General features: G+C 41.0%; 1 protein-coding gene across 1 annotated transcript in view; it reads right to left on the bottom strand.

The window, feature by feature from the left end:
• SPHKAP (SPHK1 interactor, AKAP domain containing) overlaps positions 1-13,699 on the bottom strand; it is a 79,434-nt gene extending 65,735 nt beyond the window's left edge. The window contains exon 1 of the mRNA XM_072867957.1: positions 13,647-13,699. The gene's annotated coding sequence lies outside the window, so the exon portion shown is untranslated. The remainder of the gene's footprint in view (positions 1-13,646) is intronic.
• Between the last annotated feature and the right edge of the window lie 4,492 nt (positions 13,700-18,191).

The raw sequence follows: 18,191 nt of genomic DNA on the forward strand, positions 1-18,191 counted from the left end.
CTTCCTAGTAGAGTGCATAAGGCAATGAAAGAAAATGCCTGGAATGATATGTAGGATGCAGTATTGGTAACAATCATTTTTGAAAAGTTCCTGATTTGGAAGATTTTTAGAAGGTATAAAAAGAAGCCCTGGGTCAACAACTAGGGACCAGACAAGGTCTGATGGGGAAGAATGACTGAACCTGAGAAAGATTAAGGAACAGGCCCTTAAATTCAGGGAGGGCTGCACTTTACAGAGATGGACTGAAAGATAGCCAAGACTGCTTTTCTGCCCGAAAAGCAAGGAGTCTATACTCAGCTCTGGAGTGCCAGCTAGGTGGGAAAATAAGGTACTGTTGAGGGTTTGACTGCAGAAAAGATAAGAAATCTTGTTAAAGGAAGGATTCTTCAAACTAATTAGTCTGTATGTACATAACTTAAGTGGGCAGTGCTGATCAGGAAGATGATTTTAGAGAGATACAGACTGAATTCCCTATATCCAGGCACAGGTATTACAGAAACAACAGAATACAGCAGTTTCATTTCCTCTACAGCAAAGCAATAGGCTTGCTACTATTTAAGCCTACTAAGTCAGCAAGAAGCAATATAAAATCAGCAATATTCCTAAAAAGATGTCCCACAAAAAATCCCTTATTCACTTAGCATATGTAGGTGTACTATACAACAGCACTTGTCCTTGTGCTGTAGAAAGGAGGACAAAGAGGAAATGCTTGTTTTTCCTCTCAAACAAGAATGTTGATGATTGTGTATTTATTAAGCAACTTTTATTACTGCACTTTTGATGGCAATGCCTATTTTTAATATAGATTATGTTGTTAGTGCAGCACAGTGTAATATTCCAAGTGTGCGATGTTATCTGATCTTACTTCTTTTAAAGATAATGGAAAAAACCATTGTGACACAGCTGGAATCTGGTGAAATTTGGTCCAAATTAAATACATAACAAATGCGCAAGCAGCTCCCACAGATTTCAACTAGAAATGGAAATTCTCAGCATTTTTCAAGATGAAGTAAAAAATGTTGCAAATTAGGCTTTCATGCCATAAACCACTGGGTAATTTTTAAAAGTCTGTTTTAAATGTTTCTTGTATCTAACAAACAACTTGTGTTCTCTGACTGCTCTTCTCATCCTTTTGCTATGCACAAACTGTCAGGTGGACATTTCAGGAGAACCAGTGGAACATGACATAGGAAGAAACGGGTGATTTCATGTGGAGCATGTTAATCTTGGCTTAACTAGTTTGTTAAGTATTTTTTGGCATCTTCTTTATATTATATAGCCAAACTTCACACTCAAGCTTCTCAACCAGCTTCTGCAATCGACCCATGCAGTGCGTTTCTGATTCTGAGCATTAAAGCAACAATAGTCAAATACTGACAAAACAGGCCTCAAAGCGCAGCACGTGCAATCAAGTATTTCACTGACAACTTTTGTTAAAGATTACCTTTTAAAGATCTCAAATCTACTCTATAAAAGCTTTTCATTAATCAAATTCAAGACAGATACTAAGTATTTCTGAAAGGAAGAGAAATGTGACAAAGATGTTCGTAACTTAGAAGTAAATGTGTATGTCATGATTTTATTTGAATAGAAAATGCATGTAGCTAATCAAAACTTGCTAGCTGTTCCAGTGTTTTCCTTTTTAGATTGATTACAAATCAAATAGACTGTAAAAGTGTAATTGAAATGTGGTAGGTACTCAGGATTATGTGTGTGATAGGAAGGTGAACATCACTTTCATGTTTTGGATCACATGTTTCTAATGTTCGGCAGACTTTCTGAAATTCTTTGTACCAGCTCTCCTCAGAAATAATAAATCTGGCTTTGGAAATCTGAGAATAACAAAGGGCTGACTTGTCCCCAGACATTTAAGGGAGAAGCTTGGGAATTTCCTACTGTCACAGAATCACTTTTAGCTACTTTACAAAAGGTAAAGGGCAAAGCTGTTAGTGAAAAGGGACTGGTGATACCGGAAAACCAAATTTTTAAACACAGAATCTGAATTATGGAACCGTTTGAGGTCTTGGAAAAAAAGTATGTGTATGCATGTATATGACCAGCCGAGAGGATATAATATCATGCTGTATAGTGTTCTTTATTCCAAATCATGAGATCCTAGAATTGTCTTCAGCATAGCGTAGTTGCAGATGCATTTTTCCACATCACAGAAGTTAATGTTTCTGAATACTAAAGGAAATTATAATAAAATATTTATTCCAAATGCCTGAAGACTCCCCAGCCACCCGTAAGCCACAGAACTAATCAGTAAAGCATGACAACCTCTTTTTCTTTTCCTTTTTTTTCTTTTTTTTGGGTACTTCTGAGATACAAGTCAATCAGAGTAGAGGGAGAAAGAAAAGGGTGAGATGATCCTATTATCAGGAATCTGTGTGGCATACAACTAGCTGAACTGGTGTTATGCCAAGCCTTTTATAACACGGGGACAGTGCTACTGCAGAACGATCCCTCCTACCACCAAATAAACATGCTAGACTGTGTGGTTATTCTAATTCATGAAGGAGGTAGCGTGTTAAGTGGAATGGTCAGATCACCCTCATCCTCAACATAATGGTGCCTTGCAGATATTTTGGCAAGCCACCAAAGACGTTTTGATCTTCTGTTTGGCAGAACAGAAGATCTAAGCAGGTATTTTGAATCCACCTGCTTGAACTCCTCCCTTCTGCCCACCCCCGAGATAACCAAGACTTTGCTGCTGTGAGCAAAGCTGGAAGCTTTGGTAGATATTCTTCCATGGAGAGTCTATCCTTCTTCCTCAGTTCTCAGAAATAACATTACCCAATTGTAAAATCATTTCTACAGCTGTAAAAATGAAGGCAATTCATAGTCTATAGTCATTCATTTCCTTGGACAGGCAGCTTCACCAACACTTCTATATATTCAAAAAACAATTGGTCAAAACTACTCTATGTAGTTGTGATGTTGGTCCCTAGTAAACTCTATTTCATTATGGTAAATATTTAACAGTATCTAAAGTACTTTCAAAAGTACCTATCTAGTAAATGTATTATTTCTTCAACTCCATTCTGGTTTCCAGCCCTTTTTATTTGAAAGACAGCCAAATTGGTTTAGATTCCTGCTAAATCTTTCAAAACATTGTTTAGGATTAGAATAGTGTTCAGAAACCAATATGTTTTTACCTTAACTAATGATACCAGAAAAGTAAAACAATAGTCTAAAAATAAGTGTCTTCATCTAAAATATTCACAGAAATTTCCTATTCTCTTTAATCCAGTATTGTTTCTATGACCACCTGCAGTTATATTCATAAACTATCTAGTTAAAATGTCAGGGTACATTCTGAAGTTATTTTAATGCCAAAGAATACATTCTTTCATTGCTTATTCACAACAAATCTTATTCTAACATAATTTGCATGCCTGAAATATTCCTGAACAATTACGATTTGCTACTAATATCCCAAAGGAACACAAACCGCATCAATTTCGATGCTTAATATGTCAATAAATAGCAATCTGTGATAACTTATAGAAAACAAGGCCTCAAACCCCACTTGTTTAAAAGTATGGGGTTTTTTAAAAGCATAACAACTGTCAGAGATGTGAACAAAATGAAGCTGCCTCTAATTATCTTGGCTTCTAATATGATAAAACATGCTTTTATGTAATTCTATCGAGACAGTACAAACATTGTCTTTGGTTTAGCTTGCTTGAATTTGTGAAATTTTTTTTCCATGGACTGTAATGTGATTAACAGGATTGAGTGGTAGGTATAAAGGCAACATTCTCAATTTTTTCCCAGCTTATACCAGCATAAGGAAAGCATGAGATTTCAGTCCAAGAAATTATGATTGAGGGTTTTTTGGCAAGATCAATCCTTCTTCTTTCTACCCCCTAAAATCTACTGCCTTTCTAACTATAAATAAGGAATATAGGACATTACCTCTGAGAGTCTAAAAGTGAATCAGATCAATGAGTTATTAATTTAATTAATCTAAATTTTTTCCTTGGTGGCATGATGTAGATAAACTGCAGAGCTTCTTCAGCCACTGCTTTGGAATGAACTTCAGAGTAACTATGAAACTGTTGTGATAACTGGGCTTCAAATACTTGACTTGTTCTTGCTGGGATGCACAAGGTCCAGCAGGACTATCTGCACTGCCAACTAAGCTCAGGTTAATCTCTCAGATAACCTTATCATTACCTGCAGCGTGATTACGTTAGTACTTGCTAAATTAGTATTCTTGCATTTACACCTAATGCAAAAATATAGACCAGACTATGTGTAGACATGGATTTTCAGTTATCCACTCAGAAATCAAGAGGAGATTTGGTTGCAGGGAATCTGAGAGACATTAAATTGCTCTTTGATGCACTTGCTGTTTTTCATGCTTGGTCCTTGCAGATAGAAGTGTTTCTATTAGATGTTAGTTCACATACAGACAAGTTCACTTGCACCATAGTCTAGGAATGATCCTACAATAACCTCAGTGAAGCTGACCATGTAGTTGGATCGTACGTGATGAACAAAAAGGGTATCTAAATCAACCATCTGTATCACAACCATTAGCTTGTCCATGCTTGTTTTTTAAAAATAAAAATAACATGGCAGCATAAAATTTTTGTATTTTGTAATGCACCCAAAAGTGCCAAATGACCATAACTCACAGCACAAAGGAAGCTGAAGGTGCACACTGTCTCTGGGGCAGGGATGTTACCCTGCTTCAGCAGAGCCTAGCAGCAGCCATGCTCTTCCTATTAACTTCATTAAGAGCAGAGGTTGCCTCTTGTTTCATGTCTTTGGGTGTGTTTAGGTTTTACCTGATCAGCACTGCAAAGTCTAAGTTCTTTTGATTCAAAGGAACAAAAAAAGAGGTATACACTTAAATCCAGGTTTTGCAAAATTACTATTGTTTTATTAGTGGGGGGATCACTGTAACAACTTCAGCTGGGGAAAGATACAGTATAATAGAGAGGTCTAGTTCTGTGTACCCAAAAGCAATCCGTGTCAAAGTAAACCTTGTCATATGGCCTCTTTTTTTTGTTGTTTTAAATTACTGGATTTAGATTATTATTTTTATTTGTATTATTTGTTTATAGTCCATCTATATTTTTTCAGCAGTTACTCAATTACTTTTCTAATACATGATACCTTAAAAGCAATGCCTTCTGAATGAGAAAAATCCTCTGTTGCAGTCAGCAAATATTTGCTCACCTATGAATTAATTTTACTTGTATGAAATAAAAATCTGCTACTGATGGTAGTACCCAAAGACACCTCTCTCTTATACTTGGATGTACTGTTCCATAATGTACAGTATTGATTCCCATAATCTTAGACATATGGCTGTACTTTTAAAAGTATCAAAACTTTGTATTTGGTAACTATACTAACATTTAAATTACATCATGCAAACCACTGATACAGTTCATATACGCTACTGACTTTTAAGAATGTGAATAACGTGACCATTGGATTTCACTGAATTTATGGCATATATTATGCTTAGGATTGAATTTATTGGCAGGTACAATGTGACCATTTAACTAAGCTCCTTAATAGCCGTGCTATTACTTCTGTATTTTTACATATTCAAGAAACAATTTTTTTTCTAGTTGAGGGGAGGATCTTATTCCTGAATTTGTGTGAGGATGATGGGTTTTTCATTTCAATATCACAGCATGCAAATCTTTTCCTTTTAAAAATAAATGAGCTGTTCATTTTTATTGGATGTCTACAATGGTCATACACATTTTTCACTGAGAAGGAAGACATTGCCTTGACAACACAGAAGAAGAACAATCTATAAGCACGTTGTTGAACTGTTACCCTGCTGATTTGATCTCTTCCCTTTTCAAATTGAAATAGCATAGACAGTTGTAAATGAATCTTGGGGGAAAAGGATTCGGACCTAATTTAAACACAGTTCTGAAAACTAAGAGACACCTTTTCTTTCTCCCTTTAATATTCTGAAGAGCCACTGCATGTAATGAACAGCTCCACTGCTGGTGGAGGTGCGCTGTGCCTGGTATATGAAATGGTGATAACTATGCAATCTCACAAGGACTACGTGAGGACCACCTAAGTTTTTCATTGCTGAAAGAAAATACAAGTCCAGTCCTATATGATGTTCTAAGTAAACTGAGCCTTCGCTGAAGTGAAACTACAGTACCCAAGTAACTTAAGATTACTGCACAGACAAGCACTGCACCCCCCCTTGGCCTGCTGAACACTCTTACTTTTACAACAGTTTTGTCCGGGGGCTGAATGGGTACACTCAAGCTTTCTGGACTTACCTAGCCCATATACCCTGTGCTGCCACTCCAACAAGAAAATTAACCTCCATGCAAGAAAAAAACCTACAAATCTAACTGGTTACATAGTTGCTACTAAATAACTAACTCTATATACAACATCCCACCACATGGGTGTGTGGTCTATCTTTGGGAAAGCCAATCATGGAAGTTAAACTATTAACCAAGTCTAGGCATCCTAAACTGTGTGAATCTTTCTGTTTAAAAAGTTTAACTGTAACACAGAGATGCCTTAGTTCAATGAATGCCAGTTTTTCAGCAATTCATATAATAAATCAAAACTTTTCCAGAAAACAAAAAACTCCTGTAATACTCAGAAGCTGGTTATTGCGAGTACATGGAGCCAGCTCAGAACAGAGCGTAGAAGGTAGGTCCCAGTCTTAAAAGTGACCACTTAGGGTTATACAGGACTTGTTGACCAGTTTTGAGTTTCACTAGCTGAGAAATGTGCACTGCAGCATCAGGTTCTGTGTTAGAATTTTTTAAAAAGTCCTTTTTCTTTCAGCCATAAATTAAATTTAATCAAGATTTAGAAAGGAAACTTTCTTACGTAGCAGTCAAGAATAATTAGATATATAATAAACTGTGATGCTACAACCAAGAGAAAACATAGCTTTGATAAAAAAACACTGACTACCTATTATGTGTCATGGGCATTGGCAGCAGCCAGATATTTAATAATAATCAGGCAGGTCTTGAAGTGAAGAAAATTAATGAGGTAAACTAAAGAGATTAATGAAAATAATCCAAGGTTGACAGGACTAAAAAAGAAGGTTTAAAATTCATACTGGGCACCAAATAAATCCTAGCAATCATAGTATTAATCTGCACATACTAAATCTGTACTTATTACTAAAAGAAAAACAGAAATATCTAGTATAATTTTTTCCCTCTGTTTTCAGTGAAGCAGGAGGAGAGGAAGGTGTACTGTACATGCAGTCTGTACATGCACTATCTAATCCATTGATAAGCCAAGAGGTGATTAAAAAATTGGGAAACAACCCCCACAAGTTTCTGACACTGAGCTCCTGATATATGTAAAGTGTTTCAAGGCACATTGTCCCTGCTGGTGCTAGGCAGGCTTTCCCTTCCTGCTCCTCCCCAGAGAGCACAGCCAGGAGCCTGCACAACATGCAGGGAGAGGAGGAGCTGCTGCTGCATTTTATCCAGTGAGTTGGTAATTAAAGCTATTGTTTTGATGTAGAAGTTTAATTCATTTTTCTTCTTCCAAGAGAAAACTAAAACTGGCTTTTCCACTTCTGGGTAAATGCTCAAAACTACTTGGCTCTTAGCGCTTGGGTTCCTGGTCCTTCACGTTGAAGCTGTCTCCCCATTGTTAAATAATAAATACTGTCTCTGAGAGGCAGCTGCAGCATTCCAGCTGAGCTTGAATGAATGTAATATATAGCAGTGTACCTGGAGGGACCACTGCCGGGATCACTGTGATCCCAGGTTGGCACCCTCACTGGAGTGAGCTCTCTCAGCCTCTCCTATCAGCCTGTTCCTGCTCCTCAGCACCTCTAGCACACAAGACACCCTGCTGTCTGAATATGGGACTTACTGTTCTGATTTCTGGATGTTCAGGTGCCAATCACGGCTTAAAATACTGTTCTTTAGAGGGTGCTCTAATTTACAATGTTCGTAGACCCAGGTTGCTAGGGAATGATAGCTGCATGAGGGAGTGACCTGAAGCAGGTTTTAGTGTTAGTGTTCCTTATTCACACTGCAGATAAAGGCTCCCACCAGCCTAACTATGCCTCCTTCCCTTCTACTCAGGGTGTAGCCTAACAAACTCCAGGTAACAAGAAAGAGTAAAGTAATTAACATAGGGCTGAGGAAGGAGATGGCAAAACCCTGCTAACCTAATAAGTGTGCTTATAATAATTACTGGAAGGAGGTCATAGCCTAAATCATATACAAAATGAACAGCATAGCAACAAATTATGGACATTTCACACTGCCACTGATACTTGTTAGGATTTCTCAAGTCAATCCTGGGGGAAGGACATCTGAAAGAGGAGAGGACTGAATGATGAAGAAGAAGGGTTGGTACATATAGGCAGCACTGTGAACAGTGACTGACACTATCACAGGCACTGCAGTCAGAAAGGGAAGAAGTGAGGTATGGGAGTAGAGCAGGAACTGAAAGAGGAGATTAATGGATGTTTTCAGGAAAAGAAGTGTGAAGTTCATGTGGGAGGCTAGGGTAGCCTGGATTAAAGAATTCAAAACAGACGAGATTGGTAAAATAAAGGAAGAAGTGCAGATGCAAGTCTGGAAATAAGCAATAGGTTTTTGTCACTATAGTGCGTACTGGGTTAGTGAAACAAAGCATGGAAATTATATAGTTCATTTCTTTACTACTTCTGCAAGTCTCCCTCTTCCTGTCACCCACAGTCCCACTCCTCAAGGGATCAGATTCCTCATCCACAGACTTATGACCTTTGACAATTTAAGTTCCTCCTGGTTTTAGCTGGACTTTTTCTCCCCTGACCTCCCTCACTGAAGTAAAACATCTCTGAGAATTGTTGCCTATATTTGACAACACAGGTTAGCCAGGTTAATGAACTGTTTAAAGTAATTCCCCATGAAAACAGGATGCAGCATGTCATTTCAAGAATTCCCACCACTGACAATCAAACTAACATTGTAAGAAGGTAGTGAATATCCAAAATTATCACATCGCATTAGATAAGTTTTCTGGCCACTCCACTCAAAACATCTGGTAAATTCATCTGCTAATTTGCAAATGAAAAGCATACCCAGCAAGTATTAAACTGATTCCTCTGGTTGGGCTGCAGTACTGGTTCTGCACGAGTACAGAAAAACAAATTTCATCCTCATATATGACACCAGCTACTGTTCTAATGCATGCAGTTGTCTTGATAATGAAAGTTCTGACATTACACTCTTGTTCAGGGGATTTCTTCATTTGCCCTCTTTTATTTAAATAAGATTTGTAATACATTTGTTCCTCTTTTACTCACAGAGGTGGAAAAATATGGACAACAGATCTGTAAGCTATGTGGTCAGTCTCACCAAATACCACCCATCACTCCCTGAGTAGTTATCTTTGCTTATTTCATTCCACTCATCACTGACAATTGTTCAAAATAAATTCTTAGTACTGATTCCTGTTGGTTTATGTGCTGCTGTTCTGGTTTGGGTTTTTTTTTGTTGCAGTTCTATTTTTTTTATTTTTATTTTTTAATGATTTCTTCAAAGAAACTGTTATCTCTAGCTTAGTCCCGTGACTGTTGAACTTCATAATTTGGGTCTTTGCCTGCAATTTTGTTTCCTTAAAGGATCAAAGTTTTACTTCACTAATTCCTAAAAGCATCTTAGTACAAAGCCACCAAATCTGTTTTCTCTGTTATACAAGATATGGGCTGCTTTGCTGGACCACAAGAACAGCTGTCAGCTGAAGTCTGTGACATTAGTGTTACTGTGTAAGTTACCAACAGCAATGAGCATGTGCCACATGCCTACCATCTGTAAGAAAGGTCTGATACAGCTGCAGCTTTTGGATCTCTTCTTAGCTTTGAATATCTTAACTTACCTCTTGGCATCTGTGGCCAGCCCTAGCATATTCATCAAATGTCAAAAATGCTTGGTTTCCAACAGGACCCTATAAAACCAGAAAGGCTTTTCTTAGACATTCTATGTGCCTAAGTTCTCTGCCATGCCAGATATTACTGAGATGTAGCAAAGATATTTCATTTCATGTTGGTGATACAAAACTTTTTGTACTACATGGAGAGTAAGTTTCTGAGAAATAGCCAGACATTCTCTGGGCTTGTCTTTTCACTGTTTAAAACATAAAAGCTGCTACTTCTCATCTCTGTTGGGTGGATATGCATTTTAATTCTTCTGAATTATGGTTCAGTCCAATGTTGTTTCTAAGCCCTGGTGCTGCTTCTAATTCTGAACTGAAGAACACTTATTATCCCTCCTTTTCTTTCCAGTATTCACACAAAAGGTGTGTTGAAAGCACGTGCCCATCTAAAAGATGTGTCTGAAGACTCTTATTTGTCAGTTAAGACTACTTTCAGATATACAGGTTTCGCCAAAAATTGCATATGTGTATAGGTTTAGTTTCATAAGCTTGAGCAGAGAAACTGCAGTTTTACTGGAAGGAGTAGTTGTATGTCCTTAGGCAGCTGTGCAACAGCATCCCAATAGTCACTGGCTTACACAGGGGACAGAAGCACAGAAGTTCCTGGCTCATATGTAAAAAAATCAAGTACTTTTCTTCCTGCCTCTCACCTGAAGAGGCAAAGTACAAGCTGGTATATTTAAGGTCTCAATGTGGTTTTGTTTCTCCACCATAAAAAAAACAATGAATCTTTATAAACCCAGTTCCAGCTTCCCAACTGCAATGTGCACCAAAATGTCTTTTAGCTGCTTGAAGAAAAAGTGACAGCTACCAGTTCTGTGCAGTTCTCTGCAGCTGCTCATCTGATCCCCACGGTAAGCACTCACTGCAAGAAGCTACTGCCAGAAACATTGATTTATCAGTGGATGCCCAAAGGCCACTAGCCTGCTCTGCTGTCCTCCACAGTGGCTGCAGGCATCCAGACCCAGGGCTTATGTTTTTGCCTTCAGATATAGAAGCCAAAGCAAGGGAAGGTATTGAGCAGGAATTAACGTGCACCCTGAGTTTATGCTGAACTCAGGTAGTAATCATAGTGTGTGACAGGAGACTCAGCAAGGTGGGCAGAGCTGCGGCCTTGGTTTAGGAAGCTGGATGTAGGTGAGTAAGATCAGGCATGAACAGCCACAGAAACAGGCCAACGCCTGAAGTGATTCTGTAGGGAAGATGCGAAATACTATTTGATTTATAACAGTTTGACAGTGAAAACTTCCTTTGGTAAGGTCTGTAAAGCTAACTCCTAAATGCTAACATTCATTGTTTGTATTTCTCAACAGCTGCTGTAACTAGTTCCCAACTAAAGTTGCCCAAATATTGTATGGTGGGCATGATGAGCTGAAGGTATACGAGGACACGTTATTTGTCCCACAGCTTCCCAGGTGTGCTTTTTTCCCAAGGTTTCCTGGTGAAGACAGAAATGGCCTGAATAAATTACTCACTGTTCTGGTCACCTTCTTTCCTGGAGTCCTCTGACCCTTATTCACAGACAGAAAGTATGAAGCTTACATAGTTGTTCAGCAAAGAAAGGGTTATCTTGATTAACAAATAACAAGCAGCTGTCAACACACCAGCTGCAGGAGATAAAAGAGATGAAAAAGAGAACTGTAGTTCTTGGTGCAAGGAAGTCTGACTTGCTTAAGCTACAGAGAGAAAACATCTTGCTCTTCAGGAATAAAAAAGAGGTATGTTGCTCACAGGAGAAGATAAGCCTTGGCCTTGCTACAGAAATAGAGAATGTTTTCTGGGTAATAGGCCTAGCTGGGGTGAAGAGATGACCAGATGGCAGAGCTCTGGAGTGGAGTAGGACTGGTTTCCTCAGTTTTATATGGTGATGAAAAGCCTAGCAACAATTGTGTGGAGTTGGAAGGTGGTTGCATGCCTATGAGGAGGTAAACGTGTAAAAATGAAAGCAAGACCATAAGCAAGGAAAGCAGCAGCTTGTCTAATTCTTAATATCTTTAAGACTGTCTCTTTGGAATATCTGTTTTATCCTGACCCAGGTTACTGGGGTCAAGATTGCATTCTACCCAATTTTTCTTGTAGAGTGTGAAATATAGGATGTCAGATCAGAGAACCTAAAAGTCTCCCTGATCTTAAACTCTGAGTCCCTCTCACTTTCAAATTGTGGCTTCCCATAAAAGACTAAAGTTTATATAGTGACCTTGGTATTCAGTGTGTAAAAGTTGTGTAGAAAACTTAGTCATGATTAACAAAAACAAAAAAAGTGAAATCCTGCTCATTTCCCCCTGAATGCTAACGGAAAAAATCGGGAAGGGCTATTTCTAGATCAGGCAATTCAGACCAAAGTGCAAAAACATTATTAAGCTTTGGTCAGTAAATGCTTATTGATATGAAACACTGTTAAGTCAATTTTCTTTGAGGGGTTGCTTTAAAGCTTTTTGTTTCCTTCAAGTAAATAAAAGCAATTTTTCCTGCAAGTAATTATTATCCACTTAAGTGTCATCATCTGTTCCTCCCTCCCCAAACCAGTTCCTCTTGAGTATTCAGGTAGTTATATATTGTTTTACTACTGTCCTTTTAAGGCTGTGTTTTCTCTGAACTTTACTTCTATCATTTTTACCACTCATCTCTCATTAGGACACTGCACTGGAAGCAACTAAAACCAAATTGTAATAATTTACAACATATGCTTTTTATCTCTGATAGTCTGTATCATACTTAAATGGTACAATTTCTATAATACTGCCTGCTAGCATCAAAATACAATTTATTGTGATTGTTGAAAATTATGCTTAACCACATCTTGCATTTCTGGTAGGCTACTCCTATTTGTGCATCAATTTCTGTCTTGAAGGAAGTTTGCTCTAATCTGTTGTTCAAGAGTGCTATAAATACATGTTTGGTGGAGCTGGGATAATAAAAGTACAGTGATTTTTAGGTTTTTCTTTCATTGTGAAAGAATCTGATTTACCAGGTAGTGTACATGTGTTGAAGTGACTTAATACATTTAGGATATTGTGCTTTTATTAAGCAGTAATTAACTTGCTGACTCTCTTAAGGTGCTATGGTATGAAAACCAGCTGTTATAGCAAAATTAGATTACAAAATCAATTTTTTCTCCTATTTTAAGAAAAGCCCTTTAATTTCTGCTTTTCGTGTAGGAGTAAAGCCATGGCGGTTGACCACCTTCTGGCAGGTAGCAGCACATCCCCAGCCCCTCTGCAGCTGAGCATGAATTTGCGGTGCCCTTTCGGCTGCTCCCTCCGCCCCCAAGCCCCGGCCCGGCCGCTCCCGCCGGCAGCGGCTCCGCACGGCCGGCCGCCACCCGCTTTCCCCGCGGCCACCTGGCCGCGTTCCCCCTCGGGTACCGCAGAAACGAAGCGCGGTGCCTCCGCGGTGTCCCCGCTCCTCCGTGACCGCGCTCAGGCGGGGGGGGGGACCCCTTCCCTGCGGGCTCCCGACTCCCGTGCCGCGGTAAGGTACTCAGCAGCGGGCGCCCAGCGCGGCTCCTCACCGGGAGGGGACCGGCGGGCGTCCAGAGCCGTTACTTACCGGGCAGGCAGCGGGGACCCGCGGGCGCCCAGCGCCGCTCCTCACCGGGCAGGGACCGGCGGCAGCCGTTACTCGCCGGGCAGGCGGCACCCGGAGCCGTTACTCACCACAGGCGGCGGCAGCCCTCGCGACGTGGCGCAGCCCCACGCGCGCAGGCGGCAGCGCGCGGGGAGGGGCGCGGGCCCTACCTGGGAGCGGCTGGCGGGGGGCGGCCGGGCTCGGCGGCGGCGGGCTGGGGGCGGCCGGCCATGGCGGGCGCGGCGGCGTTGGCGGGACCCTCCGCTCCGGCGGTGTCGGGGCAGCAAGAGCGCGGCCCCGGCGCGCTGCAGCGCGGCGCCTCCCGGCCCTGCCCTCTGCCTCACTCCTCCCTTACCCGCCCCAGCCGCCTCCCCCGTTCCTCCCTCACGGCCGGGCCCCGCGGTGGCGGCGGGCCGGGGTCGGCGTGGCCCCCCTCCCCCCCAGGCCCGGGGCGGTGCGCGCTGCGGCGGGTCCGAAAGCGGCACCTCAGGCCCGGGCGAACGGCGGTCACCCACGGCAGCGCCGTCCCCGGGACTCTTCACCTGCAAACCGCTGTCTGGCAGCGGGTGCCCAGCCGGAACATGACGGGAGGCAGGCAGGCAGGAGGCAGCTGATCGGGGTTTCCGCTTCGCTGAAGCGATGTAGAGGGCTGCACCCAGTTCAGGACGCCTGAAGAAGTTGCTGGTGGTGTGCTCTGTTTGTGGTGTGGGAACTGGGACGTGACAAAGAGGTGTTGGGTGACTCCAAGAAACAGGCGATCGTTGCTGACTCCTCGTTATGAATGTCATGATGTTCTTGGAGCTCCAGCCCTGTAAGCCATGTGATTTAAATGACGAGGGTTTCTTTCTTTCTGTCTTAGATGTGAGACTTGAGAATTTAGAAAGGAGCCTGCTTAGTTAGCTACAACTTATGTCTTGTTTTGAGCACCTTTAGACTGTTTTATATGGTTACTTGTGGCAGTCTTTTTTCTTTTTTTTCCTTTTCAAGAAAATACTAAATGTCTTGTGGCTTGGCTTTGTGTTTGTGCACCCACGTCTGAATCTGTGCAGTACAAATTATTAGAATTGGTCTCTCGTCACAGAGAGGTGAGATTAAAAGCATCTGAGTCACAGGTGATGCATGGCACAAACAAGTTATCTGTGAACCCTGAGCTAGAGCGTATGCAGAGCCTTCTGGGTTCAGTAGGAGTCCTTTGGCTCAGGTGTGAAATTTGCAGGGCTGGAGACAACTGTCATCACCTTGTAGCTGCTGGCAAGATCCCCCTTTTGCTAAGATTTGTTTTCAATACATTTATGATCTAGGTCAGAGCCCAAGGTCTGCTCTGTCCAGTTAGGTGACGAGTATTTTATTTCTCCTAGTTGTGTAGGAAACAGTGTGCTTGACAGAGGAATTCAGCAGTAAAACCATGGCAAGAACTTCTACATATCCACAAATACTGTTGGAAGCTTGACTGATGTATGGTGAGCCCTGCTCTTTAGTCATTGCTGTGTTCAGAGATCTGTTGAGTGAATTCAAAGACAAAGAGGAAGGGCAGGTGGCGAGGGCAACTAAATCGACACTGACAACCATCTTTTTCTTCTGCAAGAAAGATTTGGTGTTTCTGTCCTTTAAATGCGCCATTCCTGTGTCTTTTCTACACTTTGCTATTCCCTTTATTTGGCACAACATTATGAAATCATGAAGTTTAGTGAGTTTTTGGAAGGGCCTGGGGCATGTGGGGGGAATTTTATATATTAAATCAGGTTTTGTTCTCTGTTCCAATTTACAGTGCAGAAATTTCTTAAACCAACTTTACAGCCAGAGGCATGGTATCATTTAAGTACTGAACCAACACTTTTTTTAATTGTTAAGAAATGCTACCTGAAGGGTTTGTTCTTGGTGACTTTTGCATAACCAAGAGGAGAAAGTTTCATGTTAATTTTTAAATATCTCTTAAGATTTTGCGCTAAGGATATGGATTATCCCTGCTGTTGTCACAGTCATCTGTCAACTTGTGAAGTGACAAATGAGAGATGGCAAGGCTGATAGCTACATCGTGGCAGTTAAGGGTAAATGGGAATCAAAGCAATGGGAAGTGTTGGGTTTTAAATGGAAAGTGGAGAAGCTGGGAAAATGAAGAGACACAGCAGCCTCTTAGGGGAGCACTTGAAATATGCTGGCCTAAAGCCAGCCCATCTAACAGCACAGAGACCCAAGGAATCTTTCCAGGCTCTGAGTGAGTGGGAACTCCTGAAATCTAGAGCCAGACAAACCAGAGACTTCAGCTGCTTAAATGCAAGCCCAGGTTAGCGTTGAAACTGGTTGTCTGCATGAAATGTTACCCACTCTGTTTAATACTTAAATGTCAGCCCTCTGACATGACTCCCTCAGCACTGTGCCATACCTTTCTCATGCTCTTCCAATGCTCTTGCACCCCTTCATTCCTGGAAACAGGCTGTAATGCCCTTTCCTCCTCCTCAGTTCTCTACGCATGTTCCATGTTTTGGGGTAACTCAGACTCCCAGGTCTGTTCTGTCCCTCAGCCCTGTTGACTCTGTTTCTCATCAGCTCTTCTCTAATAGACACCATTGCCCTACCCATGTAGTGCTTAATATTTTCTATCAGCTTCCACTTGATCAGTTACTTTAATTTCACCTATCTTCTCTAAGTTGTTTGTACATGACTTTGTGTCAAATCTCCAGTTTTGTATTTGAAGTATCCTATTTTCTCTTCCTTGTTACAGCACACTGATAAATTCAATGCTGTTGCCACCGAGCTTCTAATCTTTCACACATTCTTACTTATTCAGTAGCTTGTCTGCTCCTCCTTCGCTGTCATTATCTTATCCTTTTTCTGTCAATGTTTAAGCATTTCTTCTTCCCCAGATATTTACTATTACCTCAGATTGAGTCCACCTGTGACTCTACATAGGTGTGTCTTAGGTTGCATTTAGGCTAGTAATTAAAGCTAGTCCAGGCCTGTTCTCTGGCCCCATGGGCACAGAATAGGTTTAGTTTTTAAAGCAGCATGATCTCATCCAGTGTGGCTTTTTTCTGAACAGAAAACACTAACAATTAAACAGTACAACTGATCACGGGGCTGTGCTTGGCTCTGTTGACACGCATAGACATAGTACACACAGACACTACCAGTCATGTAACATGGCTGTCTATTTCAGTCATTAATATGCTCAAATTTCTCATCTGACCTCTCTGATGCCTTCCCTTGAACACATCCTGAGCATCGCAGCCTCTCTTCATTCTGTGTATCCCTTGTTTAGTATCATGGTTTTATGTGTGGTAGTGACTTAAACCTTGTCACCACCAAGGGTAAGACTGTTAATGTTAACTTATCCCTGTGATACTATATTTTACTTATCTTCACAGATTTTGGAGAAGAGACTCAGACATTACTTGCCTACAGATGTTCCGTTTGACTATCTCACACCATCTCCCATCCTTAACTCTTCTGTTACACTCCTTTTGCCTAGCAGCATGCCATTCTTTTCTCTCTGTATCTTTTCTGTTTTCTCCCTTACTTCTTTTACTCCCTTTACTTTTGCCCTCTCAACTGTTCTGCTCTAAGTCCTTTAACTTTATAGCTATGGTTTTCACATTCCTGTTTCTGGGTTTCAGAACAGCTTCTTCAGTATTGTTGAGATGCTGTGCTTCTGTTGTGAAGGAAAAGGACAGAGAGACCTTCAGCTAGGGACAGTTCAGAGAAAGGAAATGACCATTTTCTGTCAGTGATGTTTGTACTCCAGAAGTTCATAACAGGTTTTCCACTCTAATTTCAGATTGTCTGCTCTTGTGAGTTGTCAGGGGGAAGAGCTCTGTGACAGAAAAAGAGGAAGAGAGGTTTCTCCCTCATTAGAGGTGGGGATATTTGTTGCTTAGTCTCGCCTTTACATTTGTTTTTTGTTCCCTGATGTGATATGGCTCTGAATCATTGTTTTTCCATCATAGACACTGCCGCTCATCTGTCCCTTACTCCAGCAGATAGCACTGAGATTACTCACATACTGGTTCTTGCTTTGATTTTTATTACATCCTTATAGTTGATGTGAAGCCCTCTGATTCTCATCTTGTAATTTGATTCCTCCTCTCTTCTACAGACATGGGCTCATCTATTGCTTCTTCTCACTGTTTCAGAGCCCTTCTTTGAGCCAGCCATTATGGCTTGATTTCTTCACAATCTACCAGAAACTTCTTTGCTTCAGGTAGCTGGCTCTCTTCTTTGCTGAAAGCCCATAGTCTTTATTTTTGAGGGAAATAGCCAAGTACTACTTTGTGCTGTTGTTCTTATTCCTTGACAATGTTGGCACATAGCCTAAAAAACCTATTCCTTTTTCCTGGAACCCGACTTGACAGAAGAGAACTGATTACTGTCACACATTGACTTATTTCAGAGCTGTCACCGGGAGTGTATTTCTCCCTCGACTTTTAGATATGAATTGGCAACAGGAAGAGAATACTGTGGCATTTTAGTTAGCTCAGTCTGTCTTTTACGTGTCAGCCTAGGACACTGTTCCCATACTGGATAACAGAAAGTCATGGACAGAGAATACAGTATTCTTATATTTTAAGGATACAGGCTATTCCAATTGTTTGCCTTAAGATTTTGCTGGCTTAGACTTTTATAAAAAGCCAAAATAATTAATCAGCCCTTCTGTTGGGAAGATGGGCAGAATAAACTGGTGCAGAGTTGTTAGTTTGAGCTGACAGAAACTGAAACAA

The sequence above is a fragment of the Ciconia boyciana genome, chromosome 7, assembly GCF_034638445.1.
Source record: "Ciconia boyciana chromosome 7, ASM3463844v1, whole genome shotgun sequence".
Taxonomy (NCBI): Eukaryota; Metazoa; Chordata; class Aves; order Ciconiiformes; family Ciconiidae; genus Ciconia; species Ciconia boyciana.